The 18,793-nt window shown below is 40.4% G+C and overlaps 1 protein-coding gene across 3 annotated transcripts in view; it reads left to right on the top strand.

Annotated features, from left to right (window-relative positions):
- SMAD2 (SMAD family member 2) overlaps positions 1–18,793 on the top strand; it is a 54,861-nt gene that overhangs the window by 19,636 nt on the left and 16,432 nt on the right. The window lies entirely within an intron of this gene.

Genomic DNA, 18,793 nt, shown 5'->3' with positions numbered 1-18,793 from the left:
ATTTCTTCTCCATGTGAATTCTGAGCCAAAAGTCTCTAAAGAAACTATGGATTTCTCTTTTATGCTAGTGTTATTCCTTCGCTTGCTTGTCTGTCAGCCCTTTCCTCATTCTCTCCAGTGGGTTAGCACTATGGATAAGATAGCAGGCTAGGCATAGCTTATGGCACATGTTAAAAATTTTTTAAGGGCTGGCTCTCTTTATTAGTTAATATGAGCCTCCATACATGGAGTTTATTAGTGCTGACCAAAGTGTCTACAAAAGAGTTAACAGCAGAAGTAAACTAGGCAAAGAAAATACCTGTTTAAAGATGGGACAATTGCCTTGAAACTGCTGTTTGAGAACAAACAAATCTTTAAAATTAGGACATTCCGATGCCTTTCTCATATAACTAAGTAAAAAGTAATTTCTAATTTAGGTGTAAAGGGGCACAGTTTTTCTTGAATATAACCTGTGCTACCAGTTAGCATGGTTTCTTTTAATTTCTTGGGAATATTTGTCAGGAAGCCAATCACATAGCTGCATGCAGTAACCTAGTTTTAAGGATTCTTTTGATCACCAGTAGAGCAGAGTTGTCAAGCTAATGTGGCTTCTAGAACAGATTGTTTTCAAGCTTTAAGATATTTTCCCCAAAATAAGTTACTTCGGAGGATAGCAATACAGAAATTCCTTTGTTCCTTTTCAGATTAAAGCTGTAGGAGATGGGTGATAGCAATGATTACTCTAGGGGAAAGGTTGTCCCTTGGAAACTGTTTTAGGAGAATTCCCAACATCTGCTGCTATGCTATGAGTGAGTTAGCTGAGGACAACAGCAGGCAGTTGGATTGGCATGGTAGATGGTAAAATACCATTGCTGTCCACACAGGTAAAGTCTGTTTTCCCAGAAAACAGTACTTGGCACTGTCTGTTAGTTTGTAGCAGAGTTGGGAGAATTCACTATTCAAGTTGGGGACAGACATTGATTCTTAATCATAGCTTGCAGGTTGAGAACTGCTATGTATAAAGAACGTCCTCAAACCATATACCATATTTCAGTTTGGATGCATTCACTTAGATGTAAATTAGTTCCATAAATGTTTGACTATAGTTGAACATCTTAAGCTTTCTAAAATAAGTATAGATATTTAAGACAGTACATCAGAATACACTAAAGCACCATTTTTATTGCTGAGATTACAGGAAGAGCATGCTTGTAAATTGTTGATAAGCTGACTCCTTTTTCTCATGACAGGATTATTGAGGATGAAGCAGAGCCCTCTTTGCTTTTTCTGTTGTTGGAATTTCAATAAAAATAATGCTTTAAAACAAAGCCAGAGAGCTCTTTTCTGCAAGTATGGCAAGAGATGGCTGAGATTTTTGGGAGTGTTGGGCAAAATTAGCTTCAAAATCCCCTGATCCTCCTTGTGATACTGGGTGCTGTGAAGGCTTTGGATGTGTTCACTGGAAAGGTGTAGTAGGAGGATCAAACTAGTCTTGCTCTTTTCAGTCCTGTAATTATGGTGGGACTTGAATGTTGTCTCTACATTCTCTGTGAAAGACCAAAGGATGTTCTTGGTGCTTGCGAAGTGTATTGTGCAGTCTCTGGCCTCTGCAAGGCAGTAAAGACAGAATGATGGTGTGCTTTGCAGTGGCTTCCTGTTGTGTGTGACATCTTTTGGCCCCGTGCGTGCATACTCCTCTGGCAGCTTGCTGTGTAGCTTCCTGACTTCCTCTTAGTAAATGGTGTGGTGCAGCCTGAATTTCAAGCCTAGAAAACGCCAAGCAGCTGCTTGCCAGGTGAGGAGAGTCCACCTGCATTGCCAGAATGTGAAATGAGAAAAGATGATCCTGCCAGAGAAACAGTTGGTTATTGCTGAAAGTGGCGAGTGCAAAGCAGTTGACTTTAGGGGTGTTTCTCTGATATTTTGCAGTGTCTTCTAATCTGTGTTGATAGTTTCTTTTAAAATTTTATGCTGACGCCTTTCAGCTGGTCCATGTTCTGTAGTGCTGTATTGTGCAGTCTGGACTAGTGTGAAGAGAGAGTGAGTGCTCTTGGAGATTGCACTAATTCCCTTGGAGCCTTTCTCAGAGCTGGGGTGGCAGAAGCTGGCACCTGGTTTTCCAAGACCATCTACTGCCCAAAGATAAATGTGTCCAGTTCTTATGAGCTTTTCTGAGTGTCGAGGATGCTAGCCCTAATTACATATGTGTAAAATGAGGTGTTCAAACTCTAGGTTGTAGAACACCTTTAGATGCTGCATGGACATGTAATGGGAAATAAAAATTCATGTCAAGTTTGACTTTAGGTCTCTATGAAACTTAATTTCTCAACTTGAGGTTAGTGGCCAGTAGGACAGTGTTGGTGACATTACCTGCATCTGTTTGAAAAGTACTCCTGTGCATTTCCTTTAACTGCAAAACTATCTTAAATCAGTTTAGTGTTTTATCACAAAATTAACCTTAAAACTTATATAACTAGTGGTCACTCACAAATTTCTCAGTTACTTTTAAGCTGGTGAAAGAAAAATAAATCTGTTCAGGCAAACTAACCACATGGAAATATCAGCTTGTCTGGCATTAATATTCCTGAATTACGTATTTTTTTTAAAATGCTTACTCAGGGAAGGAGCTGGATAACTGTTGTGCTTGTCTCCAGAAAATGACTTTATTTAAAGGCCTTTTTGAAGCTTGGTTATGAAAACAGTGCTTGAAGCGTTTCTTACTGAAATGTTTTGTGAACTGATCAACACTGTTTTGAGGACCTGTTTATTGAGAGGAGCCATCATGGATGGGGACGTGACAGTGCAGACAGTGCAATGGTCAAAGGAGGGTAAACCAAGAAGTTAAATACTGTCATTCCCACTTTCCATAACCCTTTCTACGTAACTTCCACGTTATAGCCTACAGTTAAATTTTGTTTACTTTCTCCTGTTTGATTCATAGCATCAATGTATTTGATATGTAGAATAGGATGCAGGATTAATATGAGCATAAGAGAATGCTTTTTTCCTAATAGCCTAATTTTCCTCTACCTATGCTTCCTACTTGGATGGCCACTTAGCAGCAAGAGCTCATTCCTGATAATCCGTATACAGAACAATGTATGTGCATCAGTTGGGCACTGCCCAGACACTGCCTATTACAGCAGCTGGGGCCTTGCTCTAGTGTGGGTAAGTAATTCTTTTAGAAGATGAGTTTGGAAACTTAAGCTTTCTAGCCTTCTAACACAGTATTGATTGAAATTGAGTAGTGATTGTGTTCAAGTGTAATTGAGGGAGGTTTTATTAAAAATAGTTTGCACACTGTGGCTGATGTTGAGCACTGAATTGCTGTAATTAAGGTTAAGCTTTAGTGTAGACATAGTTCAGATTACAGCATCTTATAATATTGATGTCATCCTGAAAAAGGAAGTCATAGAGTATTAAACAAAGAAACTTAGGGCTGCCAGTTTTAAGCTCGTGCAATTCAGGAAGCCATGTGACTTACCCACATAATTTGTTACAGAGTTGGTATGCCAAGCAGAGAGTATTGGTGTGTCATTTGAGGTAGGTCGACATGTAAAAATATAAATGTGCAAGATACTTAGCCAATAGAAAAATGCTGTATAGTTCAAAGGAGCTTGCCTTTTGAGTCAGGAGGAAAAATTGTTGAATTTAGGATACAATACAGTCACCCATCTGGAGCACTGGATAAAGGCTCAGGGGATGTGGATTCTGGCCTTGGCTGTGCTGCTTTTTCCCAGGTAACCTTACAAGTTTTTAATTTGCTGTCATTTTTCAGTCTATAAATTGAGATGACTTTTTGTAAGGTGAGTGATAATGCCACCTCTTCATCTCAATAGTATAAGCTGTATTATTTGGTTAGGGAGTGTAAGTTTTAAGGCATTGTTCCCATTGGAGCATCAGTGATGTGGAAAGCAAATTTGGGGTGATGAGTTGTTGGAATTTGTGGAAGTTCTTTAAGCTACTGTTGCTCCTCATTAGGATTGCCTTAATGGTAAGAAGCAGGAAGAGTCGGAATCAAAAATGAGTGTTAAAGCTTGCTTGATTTTTACATGCCACTAATAGTTTGTCAGGTTAACAACTGATGCTGGGATTGTTGAATTTTAAGCAAATGAAAAATAGCTACTTGTGATTACTTGAGTGACTTACCTGCTCAGTGGGTCCCAGTACGAAGCTCAAACTAGGAAGAATAATATCTGTATCTGACACTTCATGCTACCATTAAGAAGACATGTTGGTCGCTCAAGAAAAATATGTTGACTGTGCTTTATTGCCAATATCGAGCCCCAAATTATCTCATAAATAGTACTTATTTTTCTTCCAATAAAGGAATCGGGGCTTTAGTCAGCCCAAGTCAGTGCTAAACTATTCCCTGGCTTACTATGGTAATTAGTGTCTTTTTATCAGGCCAGCTATTCAGTGTGGCAAAGATTCCTTTCCTCATCATATTCTTCTTTTGTAGAAGTCGGCCAATTTAGTCTTCTTGGTACTGTAACAAAACACCTGAGCACTGGTTTTTACTAGTGTGAATGTTTTATGACAACCAGAACAATTTTACAGGAAAAACTTCCTAATCATGTAGCTCAGGCTGTTAGTCTAGGGAGAATTTATAGGATAAACAACATACTGCAGTTCTTTTACTGCTGCAGCTTTGAACAAAAATAGCTAGTTAGTGGTGTACCTACTGATTTATTCCTGCTTGTAATCTACACCTGCTAATTTAATAAAAATAATTTCCCATGTCTTGTTTACTACTTCTTTCCGTTCACTTACTCTGACTCAGTTGCAGTGCTGATTGGTGGAAAACTTCTAAAATTTACTGTATACAATGCTGTAGTCTCATCATGAACAGCTTTCGTTGGCTTCTGTCATGCTGCATTGTTTGAAGCAGACCAGCAGGAATCAAGAGAACAATCGGGAGCTGGAGTAAGTTCACATCTCGCTGCATGTGCTTCAAAATTGGCAGAACAACAATGAGATTGGGGAAATCCCCTTGAACAAGTGCTGCACAGTAATCTGACTTCAGTGTTTGTTCAGAAAAGATCCCCAAAATTGTGGCTTTTTATTCTGAAATGTACAAGCAAGTTTCAGTAGGTCAAGAATTGAAAGTCTTCATTTAGAGTCTTTGCCTGTAATTGTAGGTAAATAACCATTTCTTCAGATGCTTGGGTTATCTTTTATTAGGTACTGCATAGAGAAAAGCCTGATGCAAAAACAGCGAATGAGTTGTGCTTAAATGCAGAATTTCAAAGTTACTGTTTGGTTGAATTAGTGAGTAACATCCCGGAACTGATCTTTACTTCCTCTTACTTTTGTGGGAGGCTTCAAGCCAAGTTCCTCTGATATTTGAAATAATTTTAACTCATGCTGCAGTTCTGAAACTGTGAACATAAAGGCTGATATCAACTGATGTGGAATCTGGCAGCTTTGTGATATGGAGAGTCATGTTTGAAATGGTGTTTCACTCTTGAGTGTTTGGTTGAAAAAGTCTTTTCGGTATGTAACTCAAAGGTTAATTTCATGGACTTACCTACGTTTTCCAAGGGTGCCTTACGAACCTTGCTGTGCTTGTGTAAGCCTACAGCAGCACATCCTCCAGTGACCAAAGCTTACTGATAGTTCTTTACTGTCTTTCTGCAGTAAATCTCCCCTTCTCTTATAGTGAGGGGAACTTGACGATAAACTTAACAGTCATATCAGGGAAAGAATTCAATTGTGTCCATTCCAATGAATTCCACAAAGCTAATAATGAAAATACCTTTTTATTCCTTTGTATTTAAATTAGGAGTGTCTAATGTTCTGCTTGTGCCCCATGTAGCTATCCCGCAGACTGATGCTTGTCTGAGAACAGTTAGTAACCAAAAGTCAATGTTTTGCTGTCCCCTGTATGTCTCAATTAGATGAATATAGGTGGAGAACAGAAGGCAAAAGCAATTTTTGCCTGTTGCAAGCTGCATTGGTGGCAGCCATTTTAAAAATACTGTAATACTCTGATAGGAAGACATTTTTATTAGAGCCCAGTGTCAGCATGTTTGTTCATCACATGGGAACCCTTCAACATTTTGTCCAATAACCACAGACATTCCAAGAAGGATTTAAACAGCTCTCCTAGCAGCAAGAAGCCACATGACCATTAGAGTGCTAGTGTTCTTCAAGTCTTTGAAACTCTCATTTCTGTGGCTGCAATAGGATAGAGGATGAGCAGGGCAACTGCCACCTCAGCAGAGGGCAGTTGGTGGTAGGTCAGAGTTGACTCCTGTTAGGTGGAACGAGGAAAAGAAACTCTTGGTTGTCCTGGGAAAGTGCTTTAACTATTAAGCAATTGCATGTGAGGCAAGAGCACTTGTGGGCATCGTCTTCAGATGCATGTTCTGGGTGTGGATCATGAACAAGATGCTGAAGACTTCAGGACTCATCTGTGATCTTAACACCTCTTATCTGTCTAGCTCTAGGCAGTGAAGCTCAGGAAGTAGATTTTGATCCTTGTTCTAAGGGTGCCCCCTGCATACTCGGGTGTTCTGTCGATAGTATCTACTATGGGGTCCCATATTCTGTTCTCGGGCTGAGGAGAGCAAAGATCCATAGTTAGGTACCTCAGCCATTAAGTTGCTTTCTTGATTTTTGCCTTTGCTAAGCACTTAAGGCAATATAGTATCTCAGGAAACATGCTAAGTTAATTTTAAAAATAAAATACTGCTTTTTTTGTATCTGAACACTGAAACTCTTCAAGCCTTTTTATGGCTTCCTTGCTAGTTGTAAATTTTCTTAAATATTTCTTATAAAATGTGGGCATTGCTGTGAGTAGCAACATCATTGACATAATTTTTATATTTACGTATTTATCAAAATGGTGTAACAGTCACAGCACAAGTACCATTCAGTTCTCTTCCCCAATATGTTGCTTGGGGAAGCTTCCTCTATGGCCCAAACCTTAACTTCAAATGAAGTATCTTATAGGAAACACTGCATGCCTTAGTTATATAATAAGTCATGTTTCTTTGAATTTTCATATCCCTCACTTTTAGAGATAGTCTCTTATTTGGACATGGATCAAGTTCAATGTATTCTCTTTCACCAATTTTCCGCTAGGTATGTGTGGCTTGGGCTGCAACAGGGGTCTTTCTGGGTGTAGTACCTTCCCTGTATTGAGCACTTTACAGATATGTAGTAATATCCTGTGTTCATTTCTCTTCCTGGGTTTGAGATGGGTGTGTAATTCATAGGGAAAGCCATCCTGAGGCAGCTTCAGTTTGAAATGAGGTATTAAAAGATCCTGTAACTGTTATTCTGAGTAATCTTTTTGCCAAGTTAGCATATCTTTCAAGGAACATGGACAAGATAAATGTCTTGCAGAGCTAATCCCTCCCCCTCACTACCCCAAATACCCACTAGTTTGAGAAGGTTAATAAAAATGCCACATCTTTTTTTCAGCTGTCCATCAGTTGCAAAACAGCCCACTCATGCAGTAGCATCAGCCGCTCACCCACTTGTAGGATGATGGACTACTTGAGAAATTATTTGACTTAGCTCTTGGTAGCTGTACCTGTTAGCTTGTGGGAAAAGCTTTCACCGCACCTACTATGACTAATAGTGGTTAGGGAACTTGAGATAAAGGTCATTTTTTAATGTCTGTCTGGAGCTAGTCCTGAAATGTGTATGCCAAGCTCTGTTTATGTCTTTTGAAAGTATGATCTTGTATGAGATTGCTATCTGTTGTTAACAAACCAATTTGTTGTGGATAGATCAGCCAGTATTGTGATGGATATGTCTTCCTACAAAGATACTTTGTCCTTTGATACTTCTGATTCTCTTCAGGTCTGTTAAACATGATAGAGCGTTATTCTGTGAAACTCAACTGGGTCCCACCTTAACCCATGGCATGATATTGCTTACTAATACAAGACAGAAAAAAAGGAAAAAGTAACCACATGTGGTATGAAATGAAATTGAGATGAATCTGTTAGGTTGTTCATTGCTTATGTAACTTGTAAGTAAAAGCTATTTAACAGCTTGACACTGCTCCTGATCTGGAAGACCATGCTAGTCATCTGTCTTTTAGTTGGAGCATTTCAGTGGTAATTTAAATATTGGAAAGAAGTTGCTTGATCAACTGTTTTCATAGGCATGGTATAATGAGAGTGGAGGACAGATGGTGATTTCTCAGCTAGATCGAATTGTCGAACATACTTGCTTCATAGCTGCCTGCTACATGGTATGGTGCAACATCTCATAGCTACCTGGAGCTCTGTTTCTTTTCCTAAATGGACATTTTTGGAGTGTGTATTCCTGGTTACGCTTCCTTTACTCTGATAAGAGTTTTGATCCTTTATTTCTTTCAGGAGGTGGTGGTCTTGTGTTCTCTGGAAAGCTTTTGTCAGCCCAAAAACATTTTACAATGTAGTGCCATTCTCGGATGAAGTACTGATAACTTACCTTCAACATTAGTTCTCACACATGTAATGAACATGGTACTTTCAGCTATGGTAGCTTCAAACCTGCAAACTTTTACCCCAGTTTAAGCACCGTAGTTACATTTCTAAAGATACTGTGAGAAACTGCAAAATAATAAGCAATCAGAAAGCCTTTATTGGCTATAATAGTGCAAACAAATGAAAGCAGTGTAGGAATTCCAAGTTATCATTTCAAGAAGACTATCTTAAAGTACAAACATCCATGTCCTCAGAGCTTGTGGGTTCACGTGATGGTCTTTTTTCCTTTGTTGGAAAAAATTTTCCCCTCTGTCTGGTTAGCCTCTGGGGAGCTGCCATTGTGAATGTTGTTATACATCTGTCATCCTCACTAGATGATCTAAAGTCACTGGTTTGGATGGCTTTTCTTGAACATGTGATTGAGGGGAGTAAATCCGTGATGTGGTTCATCTTATCTCCAGTAAGACAGCTTTGGAGTGAGATACAAATTGCAGCTGCTGAAAGCTGTGGTGTTATGTTCAGAGTAGGAACTGTAGGACGAGTTTCCCAGTAAAACTGTTAGCTCATGATTTCCATAGGCTGAGTTTGCGTGCTCCCTGTCTTCAATCTCTGAGCATGAGACTTGTGGCCAGCTCCCTGCTGACTCTTGAGTGAGGCTGAGCTGTATTGCATGCCTTTTATTTCTCAGTCCTGAACACCATCTCTGTCCTGCTTGACCTCGTCATTTAGAAGCTTAGAAGTTTGCAGGCTGCTCTCCACCTGACTTTGAACAGAGGGTAAAGACTCTTTGATAGGATCTGCATCTGAACAGACCATATGGACAAGAAATGAAATAAATGTTTTACTTCTACTTGGTTTCCATGGCATCCTGGAAAAATTGATCTTGAACTTTGAGGTGCTATCCTTCCAGCATCTCCTAGCATTGAGAGAAAAATAAAGGTAACAGTGATTGTTGTTGGCTGCTTTATTACTTTGTCTGACAGTGCTGGGCTAGCATGTCAAGATTTGGGAGAAGAGAGGAGGGTGAAGTGCTTAGAAGAGGCCGGCATTATATCTGTATTTTTGCCTTTGTATGCAGTTTGTTGCACATGCGACCAGGAAGAAATGTGCCTTTAGAAAAGGCAACAGAAGCATATGCTGTTCATCAAGATGACTTGTTGGCCTGGCACTCTGCAAAACTGGAAGAAACTAGCTACTGGCCCTGAAATAAGCAGTGGGTAGCTCAGATGTTAGGCTTTAACAGAGTATCTTTTGTACCTCACGTTCCACATTTGCATCCCCTGTGGACATCCTTAAAGTTTAAGCTGAAGTAAATGGGAGTGGTTCAATGACTTTTTTCTTTTCCCACAGTGTTAGAGGTTAATTGTATCCTGTGCCTCCTGCTTTTCTAGCTATTTTGATGTGTTAATTTTTAGCATACATCCATTTATAAGGAAGGTTACTTAAGTCATTTTCCTCAGTTCAGATGCTGCATTTTGTATTTGATGTAATGATTTTGAATGTACTGTATAGAACTCTATGTAAACTTTTTTGTAAAAGGGTTCTGATTATGAGAAGTTGTATAATGGTTTGTGGTTTATATTCTACTAAATATGCACATACTTAAACATTCGTTGATGTAGTGTGTATGTGGGGAGGAGGGAGGCAGGGAGAGAAGGTGCAGTTACTGTTTTGAGCTAGTAATATTTCTGCGTTGCATATGCTCGAAGAAAAAAGGTCTGCTTTTGGATTCTGGGGGAGAGGGAAAACCAAGCTTTTTCTGTTATGTATATAAGACCAATTGTTTAAAACTAAATCGAAGGGGTTAGAGACACCTGGGGAAGCACTCATAATTGTGGGAGCTGAGCACCCCAGCTGCCAGTTTTACTGTTGTTTTGTTCAGTTTGTGCTGAGAGAGAAACCTGTGCTTTCAGTTCTGTAAAGAGCTTTCTTTTCTGGAGTCCAGGGCTCTCTTAGACATTACTTAATATCCTTTTCCTAGACTTAACAGGCTCTGTTTCTCCTTTGAAGAATGGGAAAAATCTGTTAACAAACTAACAGCCTACTTGTACTTACAATGTGTAAATATCCATTTACTCTGGTTGCTAATACTACCCTTTAACAGAACTTTCCTAGGGGTCTGGTTTTTTACCTCTGATTATCACAGAATGGTCTCCATTGAAGAGTCTTGTCGAGCTCCTCTTAAGGATGAGTGCCACTGATACATGTAAATAATTCTTAAGGAGTCACACTTGTGCTTTTTAATCAGCATTGGTCAAGTTCCTAGCTCATCCCACTAGTAGGTCCTTAGAAGAAAAATCATTATTTCATTCTGAATTACTGACTCTTTAAATTTTCTCCTTCAAGAAAATGAGATCAGGACCTCCATGCTACTTCACATCCTTCACAAGCAGGAATGAACTGCTGTAGCTTCGCGTCATGCCATTTAATGAATGTGTATGCCTGGTTATGTACATTTAAGTGAGTAGATGACATTTTGTCGCTGTAATATGGGATGATGGAGATGCAGGTAAAAAGATTTGTCAGTTCTGCAGGGATGCAAAATGATGTAGGATTCAAAGAGGAGTAGGGTAGTAGTTACCTCATGCAAGTAACTTAACATTTGCATTGTTATTGCTGATCTCTAATGTTTTATAAGTGAGCATAGTGCAAATAACCCTTTCCCTGCCACCCCCAGCACGGAGAAAATAAACCATGAGCATCGTACATTTTGGTAGTTGAGACACTTAGGCCAGCCAAACTAGCTTTTGTTCAGCCAGCTGGCTGTACAGCTGGCTGAGGTGCTGTTTGCAAATACAGGTAGCATAATTAGGATTGCTACTGGCTTGTACATAGACATTTTAGGCTGTAGTAGGGAGAAATGGTAATTGCCAGCATACAGAAAGGACTGTTGAGTCAGAATATAAAAGCAGCTACATATATTCTTTTTGAAACTCAGAATTAAGGAAACCATGATCAGGCAGATCTTGACTCATCTGTATTACACTGAAGTCTTTCAAATCAGTTTCCTGTTACTATTGTCTTTGAGACCCTCTCTGAGCTAGTCCCAAGAGTTTGGTATATCTCCCTCCAAGCTTAATGGGTTCTTGAACCACAGTTGCATCAGTAAGAAGGTAACTGGTATGAAGGAATCTGTTCTTTCATCCATCAGTTAATCTTTGTCACAAAGTAATGGACAGTGTTTTCACAGGAGTGCAGCTTCAATCCAGTGACGAACCAGAGCCTAAGTCAATATAACAGTGTTCCCTCCTTGGTCTCCTGCTTACTGTGTTACTATATAGAAGTCTGGGATCTAAGATGTTACATAGCAAGATGAAAAAAAAACCCCACACAAACAAAAAAAACCCCAAAATGTAGTATATAAGGTACAGATCTTCAATCTATAGACTATACCCTGTTTTCTTAGACAAATCTTACAGAAGCAGCCATCAACAATGTTAAAGAAATGGCATTTACCCATTTGGTATAAGAAAATGGGATTCCATAAATCTAGTGACTGTTTCTTACTGCTGTAACTCCATTTTGGATAGCTTGGTATAGCTCTGGAAACAACTTCTGTGCCCCCTTTCTGCCCCCTTGACAAAATATCAGTCAAGGGTAGTAAGGCCTGTAAATATTAGGGTGGTATAAAGGGGTTTGTGTGCCTGTGCCAAGTAACTTCTCTAGTTCAAGTGAAAACCTGATCTTTTCTGTTGCTGCATTTTTCTTGTTTAGTCTTAGCATTAGTGGAAAAAAAAAAAGTCAGTCTCGCATCAGTAGGGAAGACTTTCCATGAGAATTCTAGAACTTGAAAACTAACTTGCATTCTCGTTTCCCATCTTAAAATGGATGAATGGGGTACTATCACAGTTTACTGACATTATTTTTCATTTCAGTCACAGTTCCAGCACTACAAATGCATCAGAACATAGGGACAAACAGATTACATTCAGTGAAGAAAGGCTTGTGATTATAAGATGCAGGAGAAAGACAAATGGAGAAGATTGTCTTGAATATGGACTTGCACACCTGTTAGTGGCTGTAGATTCTGAAAGATATGAACGATTGAGGAAAAATGTTGGGGGTTCAGTGTAATACTTAACAAATAAACAAGTTAAACGTCCAAGACCATTCTCTAATGATTCTTATATAATACAGGCTTTGACCAGCGTGATGCAGTTTGCATTTCAGACTTTATTTGTAATCTTTCTAGTGCTACCACTTCAGGTAAAGAGGAGGCTGCCAACTGAATTCTGTGCCTTTTAGGTCCTTTAGAGCTGTTCCGCTTCTTTGCAAGACTTTGAAGAAGAAAGTGCAATTGTAGTTATATATGAATTGCGACAAAATTTAACAACTGGAGTTTTTGGTACTTCATATGTAAATATCTTTGAAGTGGTTCTGCCTGCCTTCATCTGATGATGTACTTGTTGCAAGCACTTCATTTAGTAGCCAGAGCATGCAGCATTGCCAGTACTTCCAGTACCTAAAGAGGCCTACAAGAACGCTGGAGAGGGACTGTTTACAAGGGTATGGAGTGATAGGACAAGTGGTAATGGCCTTAAGCTGAAGGAGGGGAGATGGAGATGAGATATTAGGAAGAAATTCTTCCCTGTGAGGGTGGTGAGGCTGGAACAGGTTGCCCAGAGAAGCTGTGGCTGCCCCTGGCTCCCTGGCAGTGGTCAAGGCCAGGTTGGATGGGGCTTTGGGCAACCTGGGCTAGTGGAGGGTGTCCCTGCCCATGGCAGGGGCTTGGAACTAGATGGGCTTTGAGGTCCCGTCCAACCCAAACCATTCTATGATGCTATGAATACTGTAAATAGTGTTAGTGGTAGAGTAGTTGCTTTTGTTCATTCTCTCAGAAAAAAAATGGTAATAAATTCACGGTAGCAACAGCCTATTATGTGGAGATACCGGCCTATGTTTGTGACAGTTTTGGTGCACATAGGGTACTACTTAAAACTCTGCTGGCTTCAGGTTGTTTCAACTATAGCCTCAAAAAAACCCCAGCAGCTCTATAAAACTGAGCATTACTGGTCAGACCTACCACCTTTATCCCTGGTTCTATCTTCTATTTTGCAAATGCACTTGGGGAAAGTACAGGGATGTCTTGGAGTGTGCGCAGTGCAGTGCCATGCATAGGCACCAACTTCTTTGATGCTGTGGTCATGAGCGTTCAGACTTGCACCTACTTGCTTGGATCTGCAAATCAGTACATCCGGCTTTTAACTGTGCTGAGAAAGTGAATTATGCAGCCTAGGCTGAGTACCCAACTGAAGTGGCTTTATTAGTTGGAATCTGGACATCAGTGAGGGGATTGTGGTGTTAAAGGAGGAGCTGCTGCCTGAGCATTCACACACACTTATTCTTGGGCACACTTCCTCCTTCTTCAGGCTCGACCCTAGATTTCCTGCAGCAGAGTCTCAGACATTGGATTTTATAAAATTAATTTAATCGAAAGGTGCAGCAGCAGGAACAGCCTGGGCTGATTGCCTCCAAAGAGAGGGACTGAGACCGAAGAAATCCCGGGGCAATCATAGCCTTGGGACCCATACACCCGCCCCTCACACGCCCTTCACGTGCTGTCCACGTGTCCTTTAGTCCAATGGTGACTCTTGTTTTGGGGTTTTCTGACATCTAATTGGATTCTTCTTCTGTGTCCAGACAGGCTCTTACCTTGTTGACTTGCAGCTTTTGCAGTTTTTGTGAAGGTTGGAGCCTCCTTATCTTCTGGTTTACATTCCTTGTGCACCTGCGCTTCCTGGTGGAGCACGGAGAACCAAAGAGTCCCAGACTTGGGAAAGACATTAGTGTGATATCAAAATACTTTCCCATACTGAAAGACTAAACATGGCACTGTAATAGCTGTTAGGAAAACTACTAGGAAAATTACTGAGAAAAATACCTCTGTTGCGGCCTAAAGGCCGCTATTCGTGCTAAGTAAAGCTAAGCAAACAGCACAAACCATACCCTATTATAATCCTAAGTAATTTATTCTAATTAAAACTTACTTATTTACATTGAACAACTACTATCGCTCAACAGTGGATTGTTCTATGCAGTTACATCTCTAACTACTGAAGTTTCTAATTCAGGATTACTGCCACTGCAAGCCATGATGCAAATGGCTTTCTATATTCATCAAGATGAGGTCGTACTGTGACAGACTAACATTAACATGCTGGTTGGCAATGGTCACCTTATCCTGTTCAGCCTTATCCTCTTCCTTTATTCACCTAGATGGGTCAGTGTCCTTTGCCACCTAATCATACTGCAAATACAAGAATCTATTTTTGGGCAGTGTGTTCCAGTTGAAGTGATGTCCGTCTGTATTTTTGGACTCTTGAATGTGACTATAGTGTGTTACTTTAGACTGTTTCATCCCATGTAGTTCATATCTGGTTATTACGGATTTCCATGTGAACTTTGATTCCTCATTTTACATTAAAGGAAGCATTCACATTGCTTGCTTATGAGTGTGGCACCAACCACGTGCATCTTCATCCTTCATGGGCAGATCAATAATTCATCTGTATTTGAACTGGGACTTGATAGTCCAGTTTTGCAGTAGAGTTACAGATACTATTATTCCACTAAGACAGTTTGCACTGTTGATGCTGATTGGGATCATCATCTGTGATATACAGTCTAGGCAAGACAAATACTTTTTGGTTATCTTTGATTCTTAGATTTTTCCTGTGTCCACATTTTTATTGTGTGTGTCAGTATTTTCTGTCTTACTAAAGAAAGGCAGTTTTGGCACTTTGTCTCAAAATTTTGAAGCATTGCTACAGCTCTTTGCTGTTTAGGTAATTTCTTGCCCAGAGTAGGTTTTTTTGGAACTCAGATTTTCCTGTTAAAGGAAATGATGAAATGGAAGAAGTGAAAGCATACTGTGTGCTGTTGCATGCTGATAGCCACATTAAAGATTCTTCTTGCCAGAATTGTACAATATCATCTGAGATGCTGGTCCTTATAAGAAGATGAAAAGTCAGGTTGAAACACCAGCTCTTGGACCCTTTCCATTTAGGGAATGGCTCCGATGGAAGTAGGTTTGATTCCACCCAGTAATAACTTGCCCGACCCTTTCTTCACCGCATCAGTCCTCTGGTCAGTCCCAAGATAGGAATTGCGGGACTGAGTTGTCCCAGGTTGAGTGTGTAGCAGTTTAACCAGATGTCTGCTAGACTTTGACTTTTCCCTAAAAATCCCTGGGTCTCAAAGAGTAGTTGTTATTCCTTACAAGTAGCCTTTGAGCCTTTCTCCTTTCTCTAGAAAATAGTTTTCTTTTGTTAGAACTTCCAAACACCTGGGATACTGAGCCAATTTGATGCTTTATATCGCTGAAGTCCCTTACACTAAATTCACTTATTTTGTGAGGTCTGCAAAAGCAGCAATCTAGTATTCAAGCAACCTTGCTCTGGGAATGCTAGAGGCCACAGAACGTGGTGATTTGCTAATCTAAGCTAGCGTTGAAAAGATAAAAATATTGGCTTTTGTATAGTTGACCTCGTTTCTGTCAGCAGACAAATTGTTTTGAGAACAGCAATGAAAATGATCCTTGGAATTAAAGTGTCCGCTCTGGTGGGAGGGAGTATATTAGCTTTAAGCTTGTATTTTGGAGTATATTTAAGTGGTGTCTTTACACAAGAAAGATTTAAGTACAGCTTGGATGCAGAACCCGTATTTTGGAAACAATGATGACTTACTAGTGCTGCAGAATACAGTGAGTTCAAAACCAAAACCCCTTGTTTGGTAAAACATGAAGCCGAAAGCATGGTCCTAGACTTTGGTTTGAGGGCAGTCTGCTTTCTAAAGGTGAAATGGTGATATGTCTTGGCTGCCTCCCTCCTAATAAATTAAACGTGCCTGGGAATGTTCCCAGGCACTGTGGCCAACTGGCTCAGGACTGCCTCGTCCATACTCTTAAAGTTTTAGCTACCAGGGCAGGGTGGCTGCATCTGAACTGCCCACTGCAAGCGGTCCCCGTGGTGTGTGACTCACAAACCTGGGAATTGTGTGGGAGAACAGCAATTGGCACAGCCCAGTGCTGGGGAATATTCTAGCTGCTTTCTAGCATACATGATCATGTTCTAGGGCCTGGGAATGTTTCCAGACAAGACTTAACTTACGAGTACATGTTAGGCCTTGATTCTTCCAAATTCTTCATGGACTAAGGCATAGAAGGACTCTTCATATCCCAAGGGGTTTAGGATGCTTCAGAAAGGTAGGTTTAGGAGAGAATGCCTCCTATTTGTTTTGGTGGAGTAATTTTGTACTGCTAAAAAGTCTGTACCTCTTGTCTGCCTTTTAGGTGGATTTAGTGGTTGTTTAAACGTCTTTCAGAATGCAGCCACCTTCTTTCCAGTCACCACCTTTCTGGTATGAGTAGGAGTGTCTGTTCTCTGTCCTGGTATTGCGTATGAATGAACATACTGTAGCCTTTCATGAAGTGCTATGTATGAAGTATGCTTTTTATGGTTGTGAGGAATTTCATTCTGATTTGGTGTGCGTGTGTGTGAATATTAAGAGTCTTAGTTTACCATCTGGGTGATGTGGTGGGGGATCGGTCTTGCATCTTTTAAGCGGTGGATCTCTTTATGTGAGCAGGAGAGTGGGGAGACCATTTTATTTCCTCAGATATTGCTTCCAGTGAACAGTAAAAGCTGTGTTGAGCTGACTTTATTGATCCTACAGGATGATTTCCTGCAGGCTCTTCAGTGTTTGATTGTGAATTATTGGAGGTGGAGTATAGTCCTAGTGTAGATGAGCCAGTAAGACATGGATAGTAATCCCAGCTTTAAGCAGACATACATCCTGGAAGACAGCATGTCATGTAAGCTGCTGAATGTTGGAGCAGTTTTGCTATAACTGATCTCTTTTTCTGTACCTCCTGGCCTGCCCTCCCTCCATGAGTTTCACTGGAAGCTATGGCTCCATCACACAGTCACTTCAGGATACTGTTTGTCTTTCTGTAGATTATGGAATATGCTGCCAGTTCTGATAGTTTGAATATTTATAGAGAGAAGAGGTTAGCAATATAAAATACTGTTCCTGTTCATCACGCTTTGTCAAGGGCTATAAAATTTTACTTTTGCACGTGCTGCCTTAAAAGTCTTGTGTAGCAACTGCACAGCATGTCACATTTACACCAGTGATGCACCCCACAATTTTGGGAACGTGTAATCTCTGTGACAGGAGCACTGCTTTGTATAAAGGTTCCATTGCTCAAAGGTAGTCAGCTGTCAGAGCTGGCTGTGTCAATTAATATGCAGCAGGCTTTGTGTCTGCTGATTGTTCTTCTAATTTAATGTGCACGATGATCTGTCTTACCAGCAGTAGTGGTACATATTTAAGGACACAGTACAGTGCAAGGAAGCTCCCTGGTGTCTCACAGGCTGCCTGTGTGGCTTCAGGGCAACTATTTCAGTCCTTAGGCACCTTCTGGCAGCCTACCATCCTGGAGGCGTCTTAGGAATATGAAGAAGAGATGTTGCAGGCTCTAATTGATGCAGTGATGGTCAGTATCCCTCTTCTGTCCACTCTGTTTCTGGACAGCTGTGATGCTGCTTGTGTCTGAGATGGATATAACTTGTTCACGACAAGTCCTCTTTTGAAGAGCGGGATGTATATCAGAGAATGGGCCTTCACATGTAGCTGCTCTCTACTAGACAAAAGGTCATCTAGTACAAGATGTGTCCATAATCAGTAAAATGTACAAGGTCATATTTTATTTGTGATAAATATAGGCTGCTGACAAAAGTTAACACTCTCGCTCCTCCTTTGTAGTACTTTTGTAGCTCCACACTAAATAGAAGAAATGATCTGGCTGAAGAGTAAGTCAAAACATTACTTTTCAGCCACGTATGTTCTGTGGTCAGATAGCCAGTTCACTGATCTGGGGTGCTGGTCAATTGCATGGACATTTCAGCCTCCCTGGAACAGCATTAGAATTGAGGCATGTGGGACAAGGCAAGAAGGGGACACACACCATTCGTTCCCCTCATCAGTAGCCCATGGTTATGTTTTATTAAAGTCACCACGGAATTGGGGTGGTTGTCAGCCCTGAAAATGTTTTTAAGTACAGTGCTGTGTTGTCTGCTCTCTTGTTTCATAACACTAATGAATTTTCCTTGTGTAGGAAGGAGATGTAAAAATACCTACCTCACTTCTCTTCCCGTAAGCACTTAATCTAAACTTGTGGATGTATAGTAGCTTAAATTTAAATAGCAAATCCTGTATTTAAAACCAGGAGTTTGAGGAACTTTTGGTGCAACTTTTCAGAGACTATTTACTTTAAAGGTAGTGTAGCAGCCAGTCAAATTTCAGGCTTCGTCATTAGGATTTGGAGTTGTAAGTTGCTTGTCAACCAAATTCTCTTCATTTCTGAGGTGCAAAGCCTAGTCGTG

Source organism: Balearica regulorum, chromosome Z, assembly GCF_011004875.1.
Source record: "Balearica regulorum gibbericeps isolate bBalReg1 chromosome Z, bBalReg1.pri, whole genome shotgun sequence".
NCBI classification, from domain to species: domain Eukaryota; kingdom Metazoa; phylum Chordata; class Aves; order Gruiformes; family Gruidae; genus Balearica; species Balearica regulorum.
This window is presented reverse-complemented; position numbering and strand designations above follow the sequence as displayed.